General features: G+C 43.4%; 1 protein-coding gene across 7 annotated transcripts in view; it reads left to right on the forward strand.

Moving 5' to 3' along the window:
* The window catches only part of MSRA (methionine sulfoxide reductase A), a 227,717-nt gene that overhangs the window by 12,797 nt on the left and 192,395 nt on the right, over nucleotides 1-22,525 (forward strand). The gene's annotated exons all lie outside the window — the stretch shown is intronic.

The following is a 22,525-nucleotide window of genomic DNA, read 5'->3' on the forward strand; positions in this document are numbered from 1 at the left end:
TTTGTTTCTTACTTTGAATCAAGGAATGTGTAAATTAGCCCATGGGTTGAACTGCTGGATAATTCAGTGGCTTACGTGGTTGGGAATTTGATTCCCTGCCAAATCTCTTTGACAGAGATTATGATCCATGGGGTCCCTTCCACTTGTGGAGTTTTGAGATGATGGTGGTGATTTATTTTGCTGTTGATTTAGAGAGCCATGTTGAGGATAATCTGTATCAGTGTGGATCTAACTAGTTTTTTTAAAACTTTTTTTAAAGATACTGTTGTTAAGTTATGCCACCAGCAATTGCAGTAAAGGTTCTCAATCTTTTTTTAAAAAAGTACTTTCAACCAATTTATAGAAAATACATTTATATCTCACTGTGGTGGAAATATAAATGAGAGTGTTTATTAGATTATATGCTTGTTTATTGTTTATTTTAAGTAAGCACAGCTGTGTGGATGTTACTTCCTATGAAATCAAATGAACTCAGTTATGAGAAATTTATTTAGGATTTGACTATTGCAGACCAAATATGGGCATAGGTTTACATTTATATAAAATAGAAATTCCTTCTTTTTAAAAAAGTTTAGCTGCTTGTTTAGCTATGTGATTCCCAGACACATTGCAGTAAAGCAAATATTGATGCTGGTCCTACCCCCCTTACGTCCACATTAACTTAAATGGTTTGTTTGGATAGATGTCTAAAGACTTTCCTTTCTATGTTCTATGTATTTTGGGGGAAAGAGGAAGTTTGTGTAATATTCTTTAGAAACAATTTTTTTTTGTTTAAAACATATAATACTCACTTGGAATGAACATTTAGTTAACACGCTTCCATCTGCCCAGATTTTGTGTAATTCTTTATTACCTAATAGCCAATGTCTTGTTGTACACTTACGCCAGTGCAGCAGAAAAGATGTCATTACCACTAATGTGTAGCAGCTTGCCATAAATTAATGAGTTCCTGATTCAGTTCTGGGTTGTGCATGACCATGTCTCATAGTGAATGAGCCATTTGCAACCTGAAGTTAAAGCGGGGACTCTTCCATTGGTGGCAGTTTGCTGCTGCTAGTGTCACCGTTGCTGCTACACTGGCATAGCTATGCAGCAGAATATTATCCCATAAGAGGGCGTAATGTAGCATTTGAATTGCAGGCACTGAACACATGCTTAACTCTCCCATTGAGAAAAGTGGGTTTGATATGGCAATTCTCTGTGTGTGTTTATTTGGATATAATCCCCATGGTGTTTTACAGTGCTTACTCCTTAGTACAGTGGTGCCTCACTTAACGAGGATAATTCGTTTCGTTGAAATCGCTGTTAAGTGAAATCCTCGTCAAGTGAAACGAAAAAGCCCATTGAAATGCATTGAAACCGGTTCAATGCGTTCCAATGGGCTAAATACCTCAGCGTCCAGTGAAGATCCTCCATAGGGCGACCATTTTCGGTGCCTGTAAACTGAGGAATCTGTCCTGAAAACACAGTGGAGAGCCATTTTGCACAGTGGGCAGCCATTTTAGAGCCGCCGATCAGCTGTTTCAAAATCATCGTTTAGCAAAAAATCGGTTTCTGAAGCAGGGAACCGATGATCGTTAAGCGAATTTTTACCATTAAACATTGTTTTGCGATTGCAAAAGTGATCGCAAAAACTTCATCGTCAAGCAGTTTCATTGTTTAACGAGGTGATCGTTAAACGAGGCACCACTGTATATGTGTTTAGGATTCTGCAGTACAATACCTCTGTTCCTGAGAATAAGCCAATTTCTGACCTGTACAAAATTGAATTTCAGCTATTTCAAAAACTTTCAATTTTATCGTTGTCCTGTACACAAACATTAGAATATATCTGAGGGATTTTCAAAATTAACATTGTTTGATTTTTGTAATCTGTGCTAAGCAACCAGTGGCTGAAATCCTGTTGGTGCACTGCACGCATGGAAGGCTCATGACATCATAACTGGGAGGAAGTTTTTAGAAATTAAATGTGTAATACTTCTGTCCTGCATCCCCCATGTGTGAAACTGTGGGGATTTCGGGGTGACTCAGGCGGAACAAAAAGGTGCCAGCAACAGTTGTTCAATCCTGCCACCTGTTGGCGTGGGGCCAGCTCCAGAGGCTTGATATGGCTATTGCCTCTCCTGAAGCTTGGAGTTAGATTCGGATAATGAAGCTTGTAAGTGCATTCTGTTAGGGAAAACAAATCTTGGAACCCAAGATAACAAGTACATAGAACGTCTTATCTGGTAGCTTTGAATCCTCCCCTTAATTAGCAAAGATGCGGACGTGTAAGAAAATGTACGGAGAGAGTTCTGATAAAACTTACAACATTATATATTAGACTTGGTCAGACATACAGTGGTGCCTCGTATAACGAGTGCACCGTTGAACGATGAATCCGCATTGCGATGCGGATTTCCCCATCGCTAATGCGAGGGCATGCTCGCATTCCAATGGGGGAACAGCTGTTCAGTGATTCCAAAATGGCCACCGGAACACAAAAAATGGGTGCCGGTACACCCAAGATGGCCGACGGGACTCTCAAAATGGCCGCCGGTACACCCAAGATGGCTGCCGAAACAAGGGAAAACATCGGAGAACGGTGAGTTTTGGGCCCATTTGGAACACATTAAACTTTGTTTAATGAGTTCCAATGGGTTTTTTGGATCCGTTTTACGATGTTTTCCCATAGCGAAGGTTAATCCGGAACGGATTAACCTCGCTATGCGGGGCACCACTGTATATACATTCTGTTCTGACTCTCTTGCTTAAATACTGAAAGCACCCCATCACTGCAGACATAGCAGCTGATCATGGTTGACAAGCATTACATAAGCTTGTCCCATCTGAATGCTATAAGTCATCCATTGAATTGACCTTACAGGCATGACTTTGCATTCTTGACTACAATATTAAATTTAACCCCTTGTTCACTTAAAGGAACAAATCTTGACACCGCCATTTTGGGTGTGCACTTTATGCTCACCTCATTCAGGCCTCTTTGACCCCCAGGCTAATGCTTGGTCCAAAGGGCTTATGTTGGTTCTCCAAACATGGATGCAGAGGAGCAGGAAGAAACCCATGACCTAGAAGGTTACTGTGATGGATGATATTGAAAGCCACATGCAGTTTGGGGAGAATGAACAGGGCTACATCTTCCCCGTCCATTCCAATCCACTCTGGCATCAAAGTCATTTCCTGCCCCAGCTGGGACCTAGATTGGAATATATCTGGACCTTTAGTGTTGCCCGGAACTGTTTGGTGCTGAGATGTTGCTATGTACTTGAAAACCTTGCTCTGGAATGCTACACTTGAAGCTAGATGATAATCTTCCAAAGCGGCTAAGTCTAAACATGGCTTCTGCAACAGCATTTTTAAACATCTCCTTTGGGGCCAGTGAACGGGAACTCTTTCTTAACAAATTGTTCACAGTTTCAGATATCCTTGTTGCATTTATTTTACAGACAGAAGAAACAGACGAGAAAAAGGAGGGTTAAAAGAAGTGAAAGAGAGGCCTCATGCTTTCAGATGGCTGACTAAGTTACTCAGGTTGAACAACATTTTTTTGCACACCCATGATAACAAGATCAGATAGGACCATTTCTATGTCCATCTCTAGTTTTGTCAAAAATGTGCCATATAAACACCTGCAATTGTATCTGCAAAGGGTCAAATTAACTGGTTGTAGTGGGCCTCCAAAACAATTCCAGATGTTGACCTGGGGCCAACACCAATCAGTACCTCTCTTATGAAAGACTTTCATTGTCTGGCACGGTGCAAATGCAATAGTTTTCTCCCAGCTGGCCCTTCTTTGCCTTTAACCCGTACTTAGGCACATTTGCTGCAGGTTTTCTGCCGTCTGTGCTTCCACCGCTGGTGTTGCTGTTTCAATCTCTCTCAAATGCTGTGAATCCATAGGAGCCAATAAGACTTGGTAGTCTGGCTGAAGATACATTTTAAAAGAGCAATCAAACACTCCCAAGAGTTGGCTGAGGCCACAATAACAGTGCAAGCCCAAACTGTACAAATGTACTTCCAGGATTTCATAGACTGTAAGTGTCCTGCGGTATACCTGGTTCTCTGCACATATGGAGAATAAAGACGGAGGGCAATCCAAACATCACCAAATAATGTTCTGGTAAAGTGGCCTCCTTTTAAAAGATAGTGCCCCAAGACAAAAGGCTTAATGGCCTTGGCATACCTCTGCTTGTCCCTTGGCAAGATTTGTTAGGCAATGGGCTAAATGTATTCGCGAAGGCTTTCACGGCCGGGATCTAATGGTTGTTGCGTGTTTTTCGGGCTCTTTGGCCGTGTTCCAAAGTTTGTTCTTCCTAACGTTTCGCCAGTGCTGTCCTCTGAAGATGCCGGCCACAGAGACTGGCGAAACGTTAGGAAGAACAAATTTCAGAACACGGCCAAAGAGCCTGAAAAACCCACAGCAACCAATGGGCTAAATCCTGTTTCTTTTCTCCATCACTCTTTATGGACTTTCAAATCCGGCCAGCTGTTGGGTAAATTATCTTTTAAGGGCAGTGGGATTTTTTAGGACTACAGCTACCCACTCCCCATCTCTCCAGCCATGTTTTCCCTGTGTTAACTTGGAGTAACGTTTGTTGTATTGTGTGGGATTACTGCTTAGAAAGGGTGCATGGGATGGCAGTTGTAACTTATCGATTAACTGATAATAAAGTCAGTCCCAATGTCTTTAATTAACTGGCCACTAGATTCCTAATTTACACAAAGACCTTGCAGCTGAGTGCGGACAATTCTAAAGCTGCATTCTGCCACAAGAACCCCAAAGTGGGGTTCCTACTGTTTTGTTTTATAGACTCTCAAATAGCTGAATTGCTATAAGATGCGAGCCAGTCGGCTCTACCTGCTCCCATGCATGACCCTCCATCATCTTCTGTGTCTGCCCCCTGAACTGTAGCAGAGCGTTTGCTGCGTTGATGCCTTTGAAGAGCAGGGATTGCCTGTGGGAGTAGAAGAAAAATCAGAAGAAAATTAAATGATTAATTAATGCAATCTAGTGTCTTTTACCAAAGGCTTTTCAGTGACTTATTTAGCTCAATTAATGAGGGAGTATTCCAACAGCGGGGTCTCAATGTCGGTTTTTGAAGACTATAAAGTGGCATTTTATAGCTGCTGCAGGGGGAATGATCTTAGAGTTCTTTATGCTAAACCATCCATTGAATTCATACCTAGAAGGGAGGGATTTGAGAGCTTTTATTGCATTCTTTCATAAAAAAGCAAGCAACGAGATTTGTGTGAGGGTAGGATGGACGTTTGGAACTAAAATATAAAGTGAGCTTTCTAATCAAGCAGTTGAAAATTAGCCCTCTGTTATTTCCTTGAGGAATTACTGGAGAAGAAACCGAGCTTCATAAGGGGCTGGCTATGTCTTGCGTCGCCATCCCCGGTATCTCCAAATAAGGTTGATGGTGGTTGAGGAAGAATGGTAGGGCTTTGTGTGTGGTTTTGCGATGAATGTGCTAGGCGTGGGAAGCGAATTTCAAATGATCATTCAGATTCTAAGGTCTTCACCGGGCCAGTTAATGACTCTCCACCTAACTTACACCACAGGGTTGTTGTGAGAAAAATAAAAGAGCAAGGACCACGTAGGCCACCTTGACCTCCTTCAAGTTTAGTCTTGATAGAAGTGTGATAATAATTAAATAATCACATCAGTCTAGCACTGATGTGTGTTGCACCAAATCTAAACCTGTATAATGCGCACCTTTACAGCGGTGCACATGCCTTTGTAACAGATGCCTTTGCCACACAGCACCGCCAACAGGCAGTGCCTGGGACTGCAGGGGGTCTGTTTTTCTACTCTAAATGTTTTTAAAATTGTTTCTCAGTGTTTTAATATTGATAGTTGACTTGGTTTTCAGTCCAGTTTCTTAAGGTGTATTTAACCGTGATGATTCTTGTGTATTTTAGTAGTGTGTGAGCTGCCTTGGATCACAGTTACGATTAATGTTTTCTGGTAATTTATATAAAATTTTAATTTATGTTTTTCTCTCTCCTCCTAGTAGCCCTAAATGGGCAATGCAGTTTTAGATTAACCGTCTTGGGTTCTGGTCCCCAAAAGCCTGACAGTTTCACTACAATTGCTATAATTGTATTTTTTGTGATTTTTATGTATGTTATATTGAGGTGCTTTTATCGATGTAAGCCGCCCCGAGTAGACATAGTCTAGAGGGGCGGAGTAAAAATCTAATAAATAAATAATAAATAAATACAATCAAAACACAGTTTCAGTAAAATAAGGACATGCAAAAGCACCATTTTATCAAAAACAAGCCCAGCTGGCTCCTGGTGGGCTTACTCCCATGTAATTGTGTTTGTGACTGCTGTCTCAGATTGTCCAATACAGTTTTTGTAATTCAGATTTGCACCAAGAGAGAGCTTTTCTTCTTCCTGTTAACTGAATCTCAGTCCTGAGCAGATATGTAATTTTCTGCTAGGAGATGTGAAAAGGGCTCTTGTGAGGAAAGTGACTACCTTGCTAATAGCGGTAGCAATGCTATAAATGCTGCTTTTGAGCCTTTACTTTTTGAAATGTCGGTCTGCTGTGCAGGCAATATATTTTAATATAAGATTCCTCATTACAGAAGTATTTGATACCGTAAAATCCTCTTGAAAATTGGGTTTCAATACCCTCTTTGCTTGATGTTGTTTATTCTTTTTGGCTGAATCAGTTAATGATCCTTTCAGTAAGGCTCCATGGAGGGGAGGAGTAGAAAGAGAATATTTTCCTTTCGCTACTGATCTGACAAGGCTTCCAGAGCCTGTGATTTGGCTAAATTGGGGCCTTGTGCATTTTTAGGGCCCACCCCCCGCTTTCCCAACCTGCCTATAATTGAGTTTGCTCTATTACAGAATATTGCAATATCTGCGTAGAAGCTTTTGGTGAGAAGTAATGTTGTAAAACTGGGAACACCATAAGCCTCTACCTGGGTTTTGTTTTATTGATAGATTGATGTAAGCTGTTTGTTTTATTAATGATGTAGAGGACATCTTTGAAGCATATTCAAGCCAGGACTGGAAAAAAAAAACAAGCGCTTTGAGGAAAGACTGAAAGAATTCAGCATGTTTAGCCTTGAGGAAAGAAGACTGAGGGGATATAGGATAGCACTTTTCAAATACTTGAAAAGTAGTCATACAGTGGAGTGGCAGGATCTATTCTCCATCATCCCAGAGTGCAGGGCATGCAACAATGGGCTCAAGTTACAGGAAGCCAGATTTTGACCGGCTATCAGGAAAAACCTCTTAACTGTTAGAGCAGTACGACAATGGAACCCATGACTTCAGGAGGTGGTGAGCGCTCCAACCCTGGAGGCATTCAAGAGAAAATTGGATAATCCTCTGTCAGATCTGTTTTGATTTGGGTTCCTGCCTTGAGCAGGTGGTTGAACTTGATGGTCTTATAGGCCCCCCTTCCAACTCAATTCTGTGATTCTATGATTGCTAAAGAAGGTCCTTTTTGAAACACTGCTTAGGTAAGCTGCAGAATTCACTGCCAGACAATGTTGTAATGTCTGCAAACTCGTATCATTTTAGAAGAGGATGAGATGGTTGGACAGTGTCGTCGAAGCAACCAACATGAATTTGACCCAACTCCGGGAAGCGGTGGAAGACACGAGGGCCTGGCGTGCTCTGGTCCATGGGGTCACGAAGAGCCGGACACAACTAAACAACTAAACAACAACAACAAGGCTCCGATCCTTTGGCCATCTCATGAGAAGAGAAGACTCCCTGGAAAAGACCCTGATGTTGGGAAAGAGTGAAGGCAGGAGGAGAAGGGGACAACAGAGGATGAGATGGTTGGACAATGTCATCGAAGCGACCAACATGGATTTGACCCAACTCCGGGAGGCAGTGGAAGACAGGAGGGCCTGGCGTGCTCTGGTCCATGGGGTCATGAAGAGTCGGACACGACTTAACGACTAAACAACAAACAAAAAGATAAAGTTATAGGGGCTAGGGCAATGATCGTCCTCTAGTTGTGATGGCTGTCAGGCCTTCATGTGTCAGTTGCTGTGAAGTGTAAGGTGGAGAATACCGTTTCAGTCATGTGGACTTCCCATTAGCAACTAATTGGTGCTTGTGTTTATCAGAATATTGGACTAGCCCCCTGTGACAAACCCCAGACCTACTGGAGGATGTCACAGTTTAACTAAGCTGCCACCAACCATTCCCTATAAGGAGTCACACAGACCAGGAATGGATTTTTAACAAACAAAGGAATAAGGTTTATTTAAATAACACACAGGGAAAATAAAATGATCAAGTGAATAAGATACAGTAACGTGGCTTAGTCTCAATCATACATACACCAGTTTGGTTCACCCAGAACACCTTTAAATAAAGCACAGACCCTGAACCTATCAGTTCTGGCTAACCATACAGACACCTGAACCTATCAGGTTGGTACTGACTGACACACAGTAGTACCCTGTCTGACACACAGACTCCCACACCAGCTTCTTCTCTCAGCTCTCCTTCCAGCTTCTCCCTCTTCTCCACACAGGCTCCACATATATATACAGTACAGCCCCTCCTCCTGATGTCCCGCCTTCCACTCCCCATAGGTTGGAACTTTCCCTCCAAACCCATGACAGACAGGTAACATCAGTGCTGTATGTAACACCTCCCCTCTTTATAAGTTGTTTTGTAGGGGGAAAGCTAAAGTGCTTTTCTCCAAAAAACAACCTGGTTCCAAAACATACAAAAACATTTATACAATAACATACAATACCATACTTACTTATACTTACACTAGGATAACCATATCAATTAGGCATCTAAACATTTACCATTTACAATACATCAAGTTACCTTTATTGATACAAACCAGGCATGTTTAATAAACAGATACATTTAACCTTTTAGTCACCAAAATATATACATAGTCCATGTTCCTTCCGCCGTCTTCATTCTTCGGGTCTTCTTGATAAGGCGTCAGCAACACAGTTCACTGACCCTCTGACCACCTTCACTTCGAAGTCATAGTCTTGCAGGTTTAAAGCCCACCTCATAAGTTTGCTATTGTGGGATTTCATTGTCTTTAACCATTGCAGTGGTGAATGGTCAGTGCACAGAATAAAATGTCTTCCCCAGATGTAAGGCTTGGCCTTCTGGATCGCGTAGACTATGGCCAGGCACTCCTTCTCCACGGTTGCCAAATGTCTCTCACCTTTCTGGAGTTTCCTACTCAGGTAGGACACTGGATGCTGGTCACCATTCTCATCCTCCTGGCAAAGAACTGCTCCTACCCCGCTGTTAGACGCATCGGTGTAGATGATGAACTCCCGGTCGAAGTCTGGAGCACGCAGCACTGGATAGTTGATGAGGGCCTCCTTCAACCTCTGGAACGCCTCCTCACAGTCGCTGGTCCACGGGATGCGGTCATCAGTCTTCTTCCTCGTCAAATCGGTCAGCGGAGCCGCAATCTCGCTAAACCTCGGGATGAACTTTCTGTAGTAGCCCACCAACCCAAGAAATGATTTGACTTTTTTCTTGGTGTTGGGTCTAGGCCAATCACGAACTGCTTCTATCTTGGCCTCTAGGGGTTTGATCACTCCTCCCCCTACTATGTGACCCAAGTATTTTATTTCTGGGCTACCCAGCTGCAGTTTGTTCTCTTTGCAGGGCCTAGGCCAAAGCACTTCCTCCCCTGGGTTAAAGTGCCTCTCCCTGCCTTCCTGGTCATCCCAAGCTTTCTTTCTGACCTTTTGAGCTTGCAGGGTCTCTGCTGCTAGCTCTAGGTTTCTCTTTAGGTCATTCCTTAAAGAGTCTATACATGTCACAACATCTTGTGGGTCATCCTGGGTGATCTGCTCCCAATTTTGTTTGATTAAATCGAGTGGCCCTCTCACCCTTCTCCCAAACAAAAGTTCAAACGGACTGAACCCAGTACTGGCTTGTGGCACTGATCGATAAGCAAACAAAAGGGATTGCAGCTTCTGGTCCCAATTGTTTGGGTTCTCCGCCAAGTAAGCCCTAATCATGCGCATCAGAGTCCCATTGAACTTCTCCGTTAACCCATTACTTTCAGGGTGATATGCAGTGGTTTCCTTGTGTTTAATTCCACAGATTTGCCACAACCGTTTCATGAGCTTCGATGTAAACGATGCGCCCAAATCTGTGATTATTTCTGATGCAAATCCCATCCTGGACATATACCCCACCAAGGCATCTGCCACTGTGTTAGTTTCAATGTTAGTCAAGGGTATGGCTTCAGGGTACCTCGTGGCATGGTCCACAATGGTGAGAATGAACCTGTTCCCCCTCTTTGTGGCCTTGGGCAAAGGTCCCACAATATCCACCCCTATACATTTGAACGGAGTGTCAATCACAGGCAAAGGGCACAACTTTGCTTTGGTCCTGTCGCGGTTATTCCCCTGCCTCTGACACACATCACATTGTTTACAGAACTCCTTGATCTGTTTCCCTATTTCAGGCCAGTAAAAATTCTGTGTGATTCTCTGCTGTGTTTTGTTCACCCCTAAGTGCGCAGCAAACATGTCAGAGTGCCCCCTTTGTAAGATCACGGGGCGATACTTTTCAGGTACCACTAGCTGACTTCTGATCCCATCTCCCCCTTTTGAGATGTTCCTCAGGGTCTCTCTATATAAAATTCCCTTCTTCTCACAAAATCTCACTGGGGTTTCAGGTGTTAGCTGGGCGTCTGTCACCTGTTCAAAACACTTTTGGAGAGTGGCGTCTGCCTTTTGCTCTTGGCCAAATTTGTGGTCTGTGGCTAAGGTTTCCACCACAGCCTCGGCACTCCCCTCTGCTTCCGTCTCGGGCTCTCCAGTACCCCCTTGAACTGTCCCCATGGTAGCTTGTGAGCGTGTAATCACTAGCACCCGTTTCACATGTTCAGCCAGGTCATTTCCCACGAGCACGGCTGCTGGCAGAGTCGATGAAATCGCTAGCCGCCAAACTCCCCTCCAGCCTTGAAAGTTCACAGGTACCTCAGCTACTGGCAGCGAGATCACCTGTCCCTCAATCCCTGCCACCTTTAGGCTCTCATTCGGGATTATATACTCCCTAGGAATAATATCTGGATGGCACAGGGTCACCTGGGAACAAGTATCCCTTAGCCCCCTATACTGATGGTCAAGTATTCCTACGTCCACCCCTGCGGTTTCAAACAACTGAGAATCTGTTCTCACTAGCAAGCAGTGCTTGACCTCCACAAGAGGACCATTTTCCTCAGCCTGATCAGCAGATGTAACTGTTCCAGATTGAGTAGCCATGGCAACAGGCTCCCTCAGTGACAAGGAGCTTTGCTCTTTCTGGACACAGAACACAGTTTTTGGCTTGGTTCCACTCGAATCATGAGGCAAATTTCCCTTTATCTGCTTCCATTTCTCACACTCTGAGATTAGATGGCCCTTTCCCTGACAGAAATAACATTTTCTGCTGTACTTGGAGTCTTTCTCATCTGGTTTTGGTTTTCCCTCCAAAATCTGATTCCTGGACTGGCTCTGCCCAGAAGTTTTATCAACAAAATGGCCGCCCATTTTTGGCGGGCTCTGAACTAACCCTTTGGAGTACTTAGGGTCCCATGTTTCCCTCATGTTTTCTTCAGAATAATTCAGGTTTTGATGTTGTGCCTTAACCTGTGTGCCTTCTTTTGGTTTCTTTTCTAGCTCCTTTTGCTTAGCCTCAAACTCAGCCCTGATCTGTAAAATTTCTTCCTCAGCCCTAGCTTTTATCTCTTTTACTTTTAATTTAATATCTTTTTGCTGATTATATTTTTCAAGATCTTGCTCACTTTGTCTGACCTGAGCCTCATAGTTTTCTCTTTCAGAAATTTCTTCAACTGATAAATTGTTATTTTTCTTATTTAGGAATGTTAATTTTAATTGTGCCATTCTAATTCTGTGTTTCAGTTCCATCTCTTTCATCCTCATGGCCATTCCCCTTTTCTCTCTCTCTAATCTTTCTTCTCTTTCCAATTGCCTCATCCTCAGTTCATGCTGTTGGGCTATGAGCATTTTCCTGAGTTCTGGGTTCTGTTCTCCCGTGCTCTCATCCTGCACTGAGCCAAATTCATCCTCAGAACCTTGGTCTACCTGGGGGTCTTTCACTTCACCCATTTCTGCCATTTGGCTTCGAGTCAAGGGCATAATCCCCCCCCCGAACAGGCTGCTTTCAAAAGTCAAGCCTCAAAATAAAGCGACCACTTTTTTTTTTCTTTTGCCTCAGAACCAGCCTTCTATAGATTGCTGCTGTTCTTCAGCACTAACTTGCAACTGTTGCCAGCCAGAGTCTACCCCCCTCTGCTAGGCCTCTCAGCAGACAAGCTAGATCACTGCTACTTCACTCAGCTTTGCCTCAGCCTTTTTCCCGCCAAAACAGGTTGCCTCAGAGCTCCCTAATCTAGTCCCACCAATCTGAGGTCACACGTTCTTCCACTAGCGTACCTCCCCGTGAGGTAAGCCTAGAAGATTACCTACGCGCTCTCAGATTGTCCCTGACTAGACCCCCCTTGCTCTGGGCACACTTGCCAAGGCTTTGCTGGACCATTGGACAACTGGACCAGTCGTATCCCACCCGCTGGACACCAATCAATGTGACAAACCCCAGACCTACTGGAGGATGTCACAGTTTAACTAAGCTGCCACCAACCATTCCCTATAAGGAGTCACACAGACCAGGAATGGATTTTTAACAAACAAAGGAATAAGGTTTATTTAAATAACACACAGGGAAAATAAAATGATCAAGTGAATAAGATACAGTAACGTGGCTTAGTCTCAATCATACATACACCAGTTTGGTTCACCCAGAACACCTTTAAATAAAGCACAGACCCTGAACCTATCAGTTCTGGCTAACCATACAGACACCTGAACCTATCAGGTTGGTACTGACTGACACACAGTAGTACCCTGTCTGACACACAGACTCCCACAACAGCTTCTTCTCTCAGCTCTCCTTCCAGCTTCTCCCTCTTCTCCACACAGGCTCCACATATATATACAGTACAGCCCCTCCTCCTGATGTCCCGCCTTCCACTCCCCATAGGTTGGAACTTTCCCTCCAAACCCATGACAGACAGGTAACATCAGTGCTGTATGTAACACCCCCTTAGTCTGTGGGCTTATGACAGGGAAGCTGAGGTCTCCACAATGGGTGGAGGTTGGTTAACAGGTGCAATAGGCTTTTAAAAAAGGAGTTAGGTTATATAGTTCCTCCAACTGCATCTCATTCCTTTCTCCCATCAGTCTTTCACTTTGGGTCTTGTTTACCATCACTGGCCCAAAGCACTTCATGGTCCCCAACATGGATTGAGGCAAAGTCACTCATCCCAGTAGCTGGGCTTTTCTTAGCAATAGTTTTATGCCCAGGTGGAAACTGGCCCTCCTGCCATGGCTGACCAACCCCCTCAGCCCTGGATGAAAGCTCTTCACACCCTGGTCCAGGGATCTCAAAGGACGAAGGTCTTCTCCTTCACTAGGGCACGAAAGGCCGGTGGCTCTTTTTCCAGGGACTCCAGCCATTCCTCCTCCTCTTCCTGTCTCTCCTCTGTTATTCCTTCCACCCACCTGGTTCCATCTGTCCATCCTGGCCTCCAGCTGCCCTTGGCCAGGGTTCAGTTCCCTGGCCTCTTCCCCTCTTGTCCCCACGCTCAACACTTTTGCTTACAGGCCACCCTGGCACCAGAGTCTTGGGGATGTCCACCAAAGGGTCTGCTGAAGTGATGGAGAGGTGTTTGCTCTGATCCAGCACAGGTCTCCTTGTGTTTTCATGTTCCTGTGTCATACTAGCCTCTGCGGCTATAGTGGCAAAGTTTTAATCAATTGGAAACAGCTATTCTTTGGACTTAGATATGGAGGGAGGGAGGGAAAGGATCAGCTTTTGCTTTTAGAATCTAGATGTAGTTGGTCAGCAACTAACTCGTTTGGCTGGGCTGCCCTGGAACAAAGAATGCTCCGATTAATTTCTGTACAAGACCCAGGTTTTGGGTCTCATGCGTCAGTAGATGTGAGCACTGGAATTCTGGCCTTCCTCTGGCGATCCCTTGCTCTCATTGTTTGCTGCCGAGAAGCATGTGCTGTCTAGTTTCTGAATTTTAACAAAATGATCATACCGATCCAAACAGATGCTTCGGATGAAATCCAGTGCGTGTTTACCCCAAAGCAAGCTCCCCTTATTTCTAAGTAAGCAGGATTTTGCTGTCAGTCCGGACAGCTAGTTGCTTCTTCACAATAGCCAGGCATTCACTAGTATTTAGCAAAAGGGCCAACTGTATCTTGTGTGTTGCCTAAAAATGAGCATAGGAAGACAGGTTGTGAAAAATAATAATAATCTGGCTTTGAAATCTAATTGACTGAGGAAAGAGTTAATTACATTTTATAGAGGACCTTTCTCGTCCAACTGCATTTTCACACCTTTATTAGCCTCCCTTTATTATACACATTTCACTTGGGAAATTAAATTAAAATTACATCTCGTAATGATTCTACTTTTCTTAATGATATTTAATGACCTCACAACTCTGTGTTTTTAATCAGCTGGGAGTCCCCTTCTATTGTCTTCTAAGATGTAAGCTTAGAAGCTTGCTATATAAAAGCTTGCTGACTTCCAGAGTGATCAGATTTTTAATTCACATTCTCTCTGAACATTTGTGGTTCTCAGTGCTTATAATAATGTAAATTATTTAATATTTAAAGTACTGTATATGCAGGTCTTTAAGATAATCTATCTGTGAGTGATCTTCCTTGCGTATGTGTAGCCAAATTATGTAAAAAGGGTCTTTTGTTAGTTTCTCCTCTGGCCTTTTTAACTACGCAGCACCTAGAGTTAGATCTGTTCTCTCTCTTAAAAGTTGAAATGTAAAAATTCTGCATCTAATGAAGTGGGCTGCAGTCCACAAAAGCTTATGCTCAATAAACTACATTAGTCTTTATGATTCCACAGGAGTCTTCCTTGTTTTAAAAATATAATGATCACTTCAACAAAAAATTTTTTAAAAATGAAATGGTTTGATATGTTTTATGAATATTGTTGATATTTAATCAGTGATTAAAATATGTTAATCTTTTCGAGGGTATCAACATTTCAAAAAAGTCATACTTAATACTGACCCATTCAAACCAATAAGTCACCATGAAGTTGGGATCCAATCTATTGATCAGTGGATGTGCTTAATACCTAAATAGACAGTGGTGGGTGATGTGATGGAATATCCTCTTGCCTGGGTATTCTGTTGGTATCTCAGCATCACTTGGAGATGAGACAGACTTAACCAGGCAATATACAAAAGCACTTCCTAGCACCATTTGTTTATGTGCCTTACTCATGCGGTTGATGAAGCATAATATAAACCGGTAGAGCTCTTTAATACTGGGTCAGGTCGTTCATTGTGCCATCTAGAGTAACTTATCTATATTGACAATGGTTTTCCAGTATCCTAAAAGCAGGATCTTTTCCTTGGCCTCCGTCCTCAGATCAGTCAGCTATAGATGCTGGGAAATGCAGTCCAGGACTTCCTCCAGGTAGAACCGGTGCTCTCAGGACCCTGGAAGCAGACTGATTTTTCAGGGGCAAGCTACCCAAACAGTGGACGTTTGTGCTGCAAGGTCAGAAGACCTGCAGTCGTAAGATCTAATCCACGCGTCGGAGTGAGCCCCCGTCGCTTGTCCCAGCTCCCGCCAACCTAGCGGTTCAAAAGCATGTAAATAGGAGTAGATAAATAGATACCACCATGGTGGGAAGGTAACGGCGTCCTGTTTCTAATCACGCTGGCCACGTGACCACAGAAGATTGTCTTCGGACAAACGGTAGCTTTATGGGTTGGAAATGGAGATGAGCACCACCCCCTAGAGTCGGACGCAACTGGACAAATTGTCGAGCGGAATCTTTACTTTTACCTTTCCCAAACAGATCTCTGCTTGCATTTAGCTTCTATTACCGGAATGTTGTTGTTACCTTTGCTTTCCATACATGGAACTACTGTACACAAAACTACGCAAGTATATTCATAAATTTTATTGAACACAAAATCAAATGATATGGGTCAAGTGATATGAGACACATCTTCTAAATCCTTTTGTAAAGCTGTCTGCATTAAATCCATTTTGTTTTTTAATTTTACAAAATCAGCATCAAGCGCTGGCTATTGGAGTTGTATGCGATAGTTTACAAGATGCTTCTCTATTCCCTAGGGTGCATTTTAGAAAGCTCTCCTACTGTCACATGTTCCTGTAGCATGCTAATGAATTCCCAATCCCAGGGGATTTCGTCACAGAGTGTTTTCTTTCTGAAATCAGTTAGACTCTACAAAAGGGGCAAAATTACTTACTAGGGGAGCTGATGTCATCTCCACAAAGTATAAGGATGATTAACATTTAATATGGAGTGGTAACGCTGTGAAGCGGAACTTTGCTATTCTATAAACAGACTCTGGCAGCTTGTACAGACCTGTATACAATATAGCTCTTCTATACAGTTGGGTACATGGTGGCTTGGATCCCTGGACTTCCAGTTAAAAGTATCTTACATCTTAAAACTGAAGAGCTGGAAAGGACCCTATGGATCATCAAATCAAGGAGGCCCAATGGGGAAACCGAACTGCGAATCTCTGGCTCTGTAGCCAGATGTCTAATTATGGAGTTGGTACATTCCTCCAGTGGGACGTGGTGGCGCTGTGGGCTAAACCGCAGAAGCCTGTGCTGCAGGGTTAGAAGACCAGCAGTCGTAAGATCAAATCCACGTGACGGAGCGAGCGCCCATCGCTTGTCCCAGCTCCCGCCAACCTAGCGGTTCAAAAGCATGCAAATGCGAGTAGATAAATAGGGACCACCTCGGTGGGAAGGTAACAGCGTTCCGTGTCTAAGTCGCACTGGCCATGTGACCACGGAAGATTGTCTTCGGACAAAACGCTGACTCTATGGCTTGGAAACGGGGATGAGCACCGCCCCCTAGAGTCGAACACGACTAGACAAAAATTGTCAAGGGGAACCTTTACCTTTACCTTTACATTCCTCCATGTTCTTGAATGCTTCAGCTCCTTTTCTCTTCCCAAAGACCTAAAAGGGGGATATATTGATGGCATCCATGTGGTCACTGAAATAGAATAAGGGGCGCTATCAGCTGTTTGCCTCGGGAGAGAGCTCGAACCTTCAACTAGGGAAGGGCTTATAGTCATAGAGTTTCAGAATAATAGAGTTAGAAGGGGGCCTGGAGGGCCATCTAGGGCTAGGCCAAAACCCTGACCAGTGCAGGAATCCAAATCAAAGTATATCTGACAGAGGGTTGTCTTGAATATCTCCAGCATTGCAGCACCCCACACCTGAAGCAATTGGTTCCATTGTCGTACTGCTCTAACAGTTAAGAGGTTTTTCCTGATATTCTGCCTAAAATCTGGACTTCCTGTAACTTGAGCCCATTATTATGTGTCCTGCACTCTGGGGTGGTTGAGAACAGATCCTGCCCCTTTTCTGCATGACTACCATTCAAGTATTTGAAAAGTGCTCTCCTCTCTCCCCTCAGTTGTCTTTTTTAAAGGCTAAACATGCCCAGTTCTTTTGGTCTTTCCTCATAGGGCTTGGTTTTTATTCTTCCTGCTCTCTTCTGAATTTTATCCAGTTTGTCGCTCTCCTTCCTAAAGTAGTGTCCAGAACTGAAAACAGTACTTAAGATGAGGCCTAACCAGTGCCGAATAGAGGGGAACTAGTACCTTCACATGATTTGGGGACTATACTTCTGTTAATGCAGCCTGAAATGGCATTGGGTTTTTTGCAGCCACATGGCACTGATGGCTCATATTCAGATTGTGATGTATGACAATTCCAAAGTACTTCTTGCTTGCAGTATTACTGAGCCAAGTCCCCCCCCCCCAATCTTGTAACGGTGCATTTGTTTTTTCCCCCTAGGTGTAAAAGTTTGCACTTATCCCTACAAAATTTCATTCTGTTGTTTTCAGCCCAGTGCTCCAGTTTATCAAGATCTTTTTGAATTTTGTTCCCATCTTCCAAGCTATTAGCTATTCCATCGAGCATTGTGTCATCCACAAATTTGATAAGCATTCCCTGCACTCCCTTATCCAAGTACTGTAGTTATTAAAAATGTTGAAGAGCATCAGTCCCGGGACCAAGCCTTGTGGTACCCCACTTTTTGCCTCTTCCCAGTTTGAGAAGTACCCATTGATAAGCACTTTCTGACTTTGATTCTATAATCAAATATGGACCCACATGTTCTATCCAGTCTACACTTAGTATGGGACACTTTGTCCAAAGCTTTGCTGAAGTCAAGGTAGACTACATCTACAGCCTTCCCTCTGTCTATCAAGGAGGGTCCCCGATCAAAAAACGAGATACGATTAATCTAGCAGATTTATTCTTGACAAACCTGTGCTTGCTTCTAGCTATTAATGCATTGCTTTCAAGGTATTTGCAGAGTGCTTTATAAGCTGCTCCAGAATTTTCCCTGGGATTGATGTCAGGCTGGCTGGTCTATGGTTTCCATGTTGCTCCTTTTTAAAGATTTCAGACAGGTAAAGCAAGTATTCCGTGCCAATGTGGACATTTACCTAGTTGGGTCAGAGTAAAGAAATCAGGTTGATGTTAGAGTACATACTATTTTAATTAGGCGAAGCCTTTGTGAGAGGATTTATGTTACAAAGACTCACCAAGGATACAGCAATCAGTGAAAAATATTGCCTTTGGGAATATAACTATGCTGAAGTCCAGCATTTTATTATACTGAGAACAGAGCAGTGCTTCTACGGGCTGCTGGGATTCAGTTGTTCAGCAAAACTGCAGGAAGCATTAACTGCTGGCAGCTGTTAAAAGTCTTATTATTGAATCCTTTGAGTTGCTCTGGCACTCAGCCTTTATATTCAAGAAAACAGAGTCTAATCTCCCTAGTTTCCTTCACAGCTCCATCTACACATAGTTGAAGAAGGAGCATTTATGTTGTCCATGATGTTTATCCTTTCTCTACTTCCACTGTAACATGCAGTGTAGGACTTGTGCTTCTTATCTGCATTGAAAGGCGCACTTGTATGTCTGCCCTGCTGAAGAGCCATTGAATCACGAGAAATCCTAAGGGATGCTTTGCCTGACTCTCACTTTGCATCTTACAGTTAAGGCAAGCGAGCAAGAAATGCTTGACAATGTTTTGATAGTGGATCAGTTCCGTTAAAACGCGGACTGAATATACAATTGTGAATCATTCATAAAAGTCTACTGCCATTCATATTGAGATTTAAGTGTGTAGGCCATTTGATACTCCTAGAAGGGCACTCTAGTGAATTACAGATTTTTATTAACACTGTATTTATCTGTTATCCTTTCTATTCTGTACAGTGTGTTAGTGTTGCTATATAATTTACCCATAAAAACACAGTGAATAGCAACAGGGAAAAAAGCTGAAAAAGAAGGACCAGAACAGACTTAGCTGACATAACAACCCCGTAGGAAAAGGAACATCTTGCCATATCTGATGGGGTGTATTTTTGGCTTTGTACCATATGGATACCGGGTGTCAGAGTGTTGGCTTGGGTTCAACTCCAAAGGCGGATGTGATGTTGGCCAGAAGCTTGGAGTCAGATTTGGATATTGAAATTTCCAAGAGCACTCTGTTAGGGAAAACAAACCTTGGAGCCCAAGATAACAAGTTACACAGTCTGTTCTCTGGCAGCTTCAAATCCTCCCCTGTATAAGCAGAGCAAAGACGCGGACGTATAAGGAAAAACATGGAGATAGTTATGATAAGACTTATAGCATAATACTGTATTTTTTGCACCATAAGACTCACTTTTTTCCCACAAAACACGGGTGTGGAAAGTCTGTGCGTCTTATGGAGCGAAGAAAACAGATTATATTTTCCTGTTTTCTTCTCCTAAAAAATTGGTGCGTCTTATGGAAAGGTGCGTCTTATGGAGCGAAAAATACGGTATATTAGACTTGATATATTAGCATTGGTCAGATGTATATACATGGCATTATATACATAGGCTTGTGCATAGATCTCTCAGAGCAATATAACATTCACAGAAGTAAAGTAATGACCACCAGGCTCACAATTGAGTGGCCAAGTGCTGTTCTCACTCTTTTGCTTAAATAGTGAGAACAGCCTATCACTGCAGACATAGTGATTAATAAGCATTACCTAAGCTTGTTCCATCTGTATGCCATCAGTCATCCATTGACTTGACATTTACAGGCATGACTTTGCATTCTCACTATCATATTAAATTTAACCCCTTGTTCACTTGAAGGAACAAATCCTGACACAGAGAGGTGCTTCAATAAGTGCAGGTGCCTACTCACGTCCGTTTGCACCTTCTTTGCACCAGTTTGCGAGTTGCCACCCATTCATGTATGTCCTAGAGACCACAACAAGTTAAAAACAGACTTCTTTTATAATATTTGTTCTTCAGGGGTGGTTTTCGCTGTATTCATGTGTCTTCTCCCCCTCTTCCTCTCTTTGGCACCAGCAGTTTCACTGACTGTGTTGTTATGCAACACTTGAATTGAAGCAGCTATACCACTTTGAACGTGTTTGTAGCATTGCTTTTGTTTACCATTTCTTAAGAGTGGAATTTGTTTGATCCTGTTTTGTATTTGTGTACTTAACAGTTTTTAACTTCAAATATTGTCCTTTAATTATGTAAGCCTCCTTGGGTCCCTTATAAGGTGAAAGGCAGGTTAAAAACTTTTTAAATAACTAAAATAATAAACACTATTTATATGCAGCCTTTCTCTCCAAGGCCACTCAAAACAATTAAAACCACACGATGATTCCCAAAGACCTACAATAAAGACAAACATACATTATCAATATATCATTAGAGATCAGGCCGGGTAGGTGGGGCTCGTCAGCCCTGGAAGGCAGCCCATCTAGGAGAAGGACCACTCCGAATTTAAACCTCCACTGCCTTGTGGCTATATCCACTTATGGAAAGGGCTTCAGGAGATAACCTCGAGGCAAAATCCGGAGCCGGAGTCCCGGAGGCATTTTCTTTCATTCTGCCAACTCCTGCGACGTTGCTGGAACCAGTTGTATTGGCTCTTGCCTTTCCACTGGACCATTTCAGTGATGTGGAGAGGGGGGATTTGCTGCTTGGGTAACAGCCTATCCTCCATACTATTTTACCCAGGCTTCGTGCTCTGGAGAGGACACTCCAGCTTCGCATACAGCGTCGAAACAACACGGGAAGTAGCAGTTACCGGTTCCAGTGTGGAAGGGATTGTCACTCTCGAATTGGCCTCCTCAGCCACACTAGACGCTGTTCCAAGTCCTCCATACAGAGCACGATACCATAGTCTTTCGAGACTGAAGGATGCCTACTACTACTACATTATCAATGTTAAAACCAATCATTAAGAACACATTTTAAAAACATCTTAACAAACAGATCTTTTTGTTGTTTAGTCGTTAAGTAGTGTCCGACTCTTCATGACCCCATGGACCAGAGGATGCCAGGCCCTCCTTTCTTCCATGGCCTCCCTGAGATTCGTCAAATTCATGTTGGCCACTTCGATGACACTGTCCATCCATCTCGTCCTCTGTCGTCTCCTTCTCCTCTTGCCTTCACTCTTTCCCAACATCAGGATCTTTTCCAGGGAGTCTTCTCTTCTCATGAGATGGCCAAAGTCTTGGAGCCTCAGCTTCAGGATCTGTCCTTCCAGTGAGCACTCAGGGTTGATTTCCTTCAGAATGGATAGGTGTGTTCTCTTTGCAGTCCAGGGTAAAGCGTTCCTGATACCCCCTCCTTACTGCTTAAAAGGCTGCCTGAAGAGGAAGGCCTTTGTCGGATGACAGACAAGAAGGAGGTGACCAACCTGGCATCTCGGGGGCTGTGCATTCAACGGAGAAGTTCCTCTTATTAGTGTGATTTAGAGATGGGCGTGAGCCACTGGTTCAGGCCATTGGCGCTTTGTGTTCTTCAGTTTGGTGTCCTGCCCCCTCTGGCAGCTGCCGCCATCAGAAGCGGCAGCCAGAGGAGGCAGGGAAGCCGGGGCGCTGCCTCCGAGTGGGTGTCTGCCAGAAGAGTCAGAGTGTGGAACGGCGGTACACCTGTTTGGGCGTCTGTCGAACTGGCGCATACCACTTGAACTGCAGTTCGTACCCTTCTCTAGTGTGAATGCAGAGAAGATGATGCAAAGAACAAGTGAAACCTGTTTTTTTTTAAATGCCAGTTTTACAAAAGCCACAAAGAAGCATATTTTTCTTTCTCGTTCTTCAGGTATTATTACTGCATAGTCTCCACCGTCCCTGCCTTGTTAAGAGATGAATTGCCCAGTGCTGTGTACAAATTAAGACATTTTGATGTTTTATTTTCATTTGCAAGACTTTATCTAATAATTTATTTCTTTAGCTTTTTGCTTTTTTAACCCTCAAGGTGGTGGGAGGGGAAAAATCACATTTAAATATTTTTTTTTCTGGAGTGCTACAAAATGGGGGGCTCAGTAGGGGCCCCTCTTTGGCTTTCCCCTTGAACTGACCGAGTGCAATTACATTTCTTCCCTGACGAGATGCAGTTATGTGTCACTGCTCTGTTCCTAGTGTG

The sequence above is a fragment of the Pogona vitticeps genome, chromosome 1 (assembly GCF_051106095.1).
Source record: "Pogona vitticeps strain Pit_001003342236 chromosome 1, PviZW2.1, whole genome shotgun sequence".
NCBI classification, from domain to species: domain Eukaryota; kingdom Metazoa; phylum Chordata; class Lepidosauria; order Squamata; family Agamidae; genus Pogona; species Pogona vitticeps.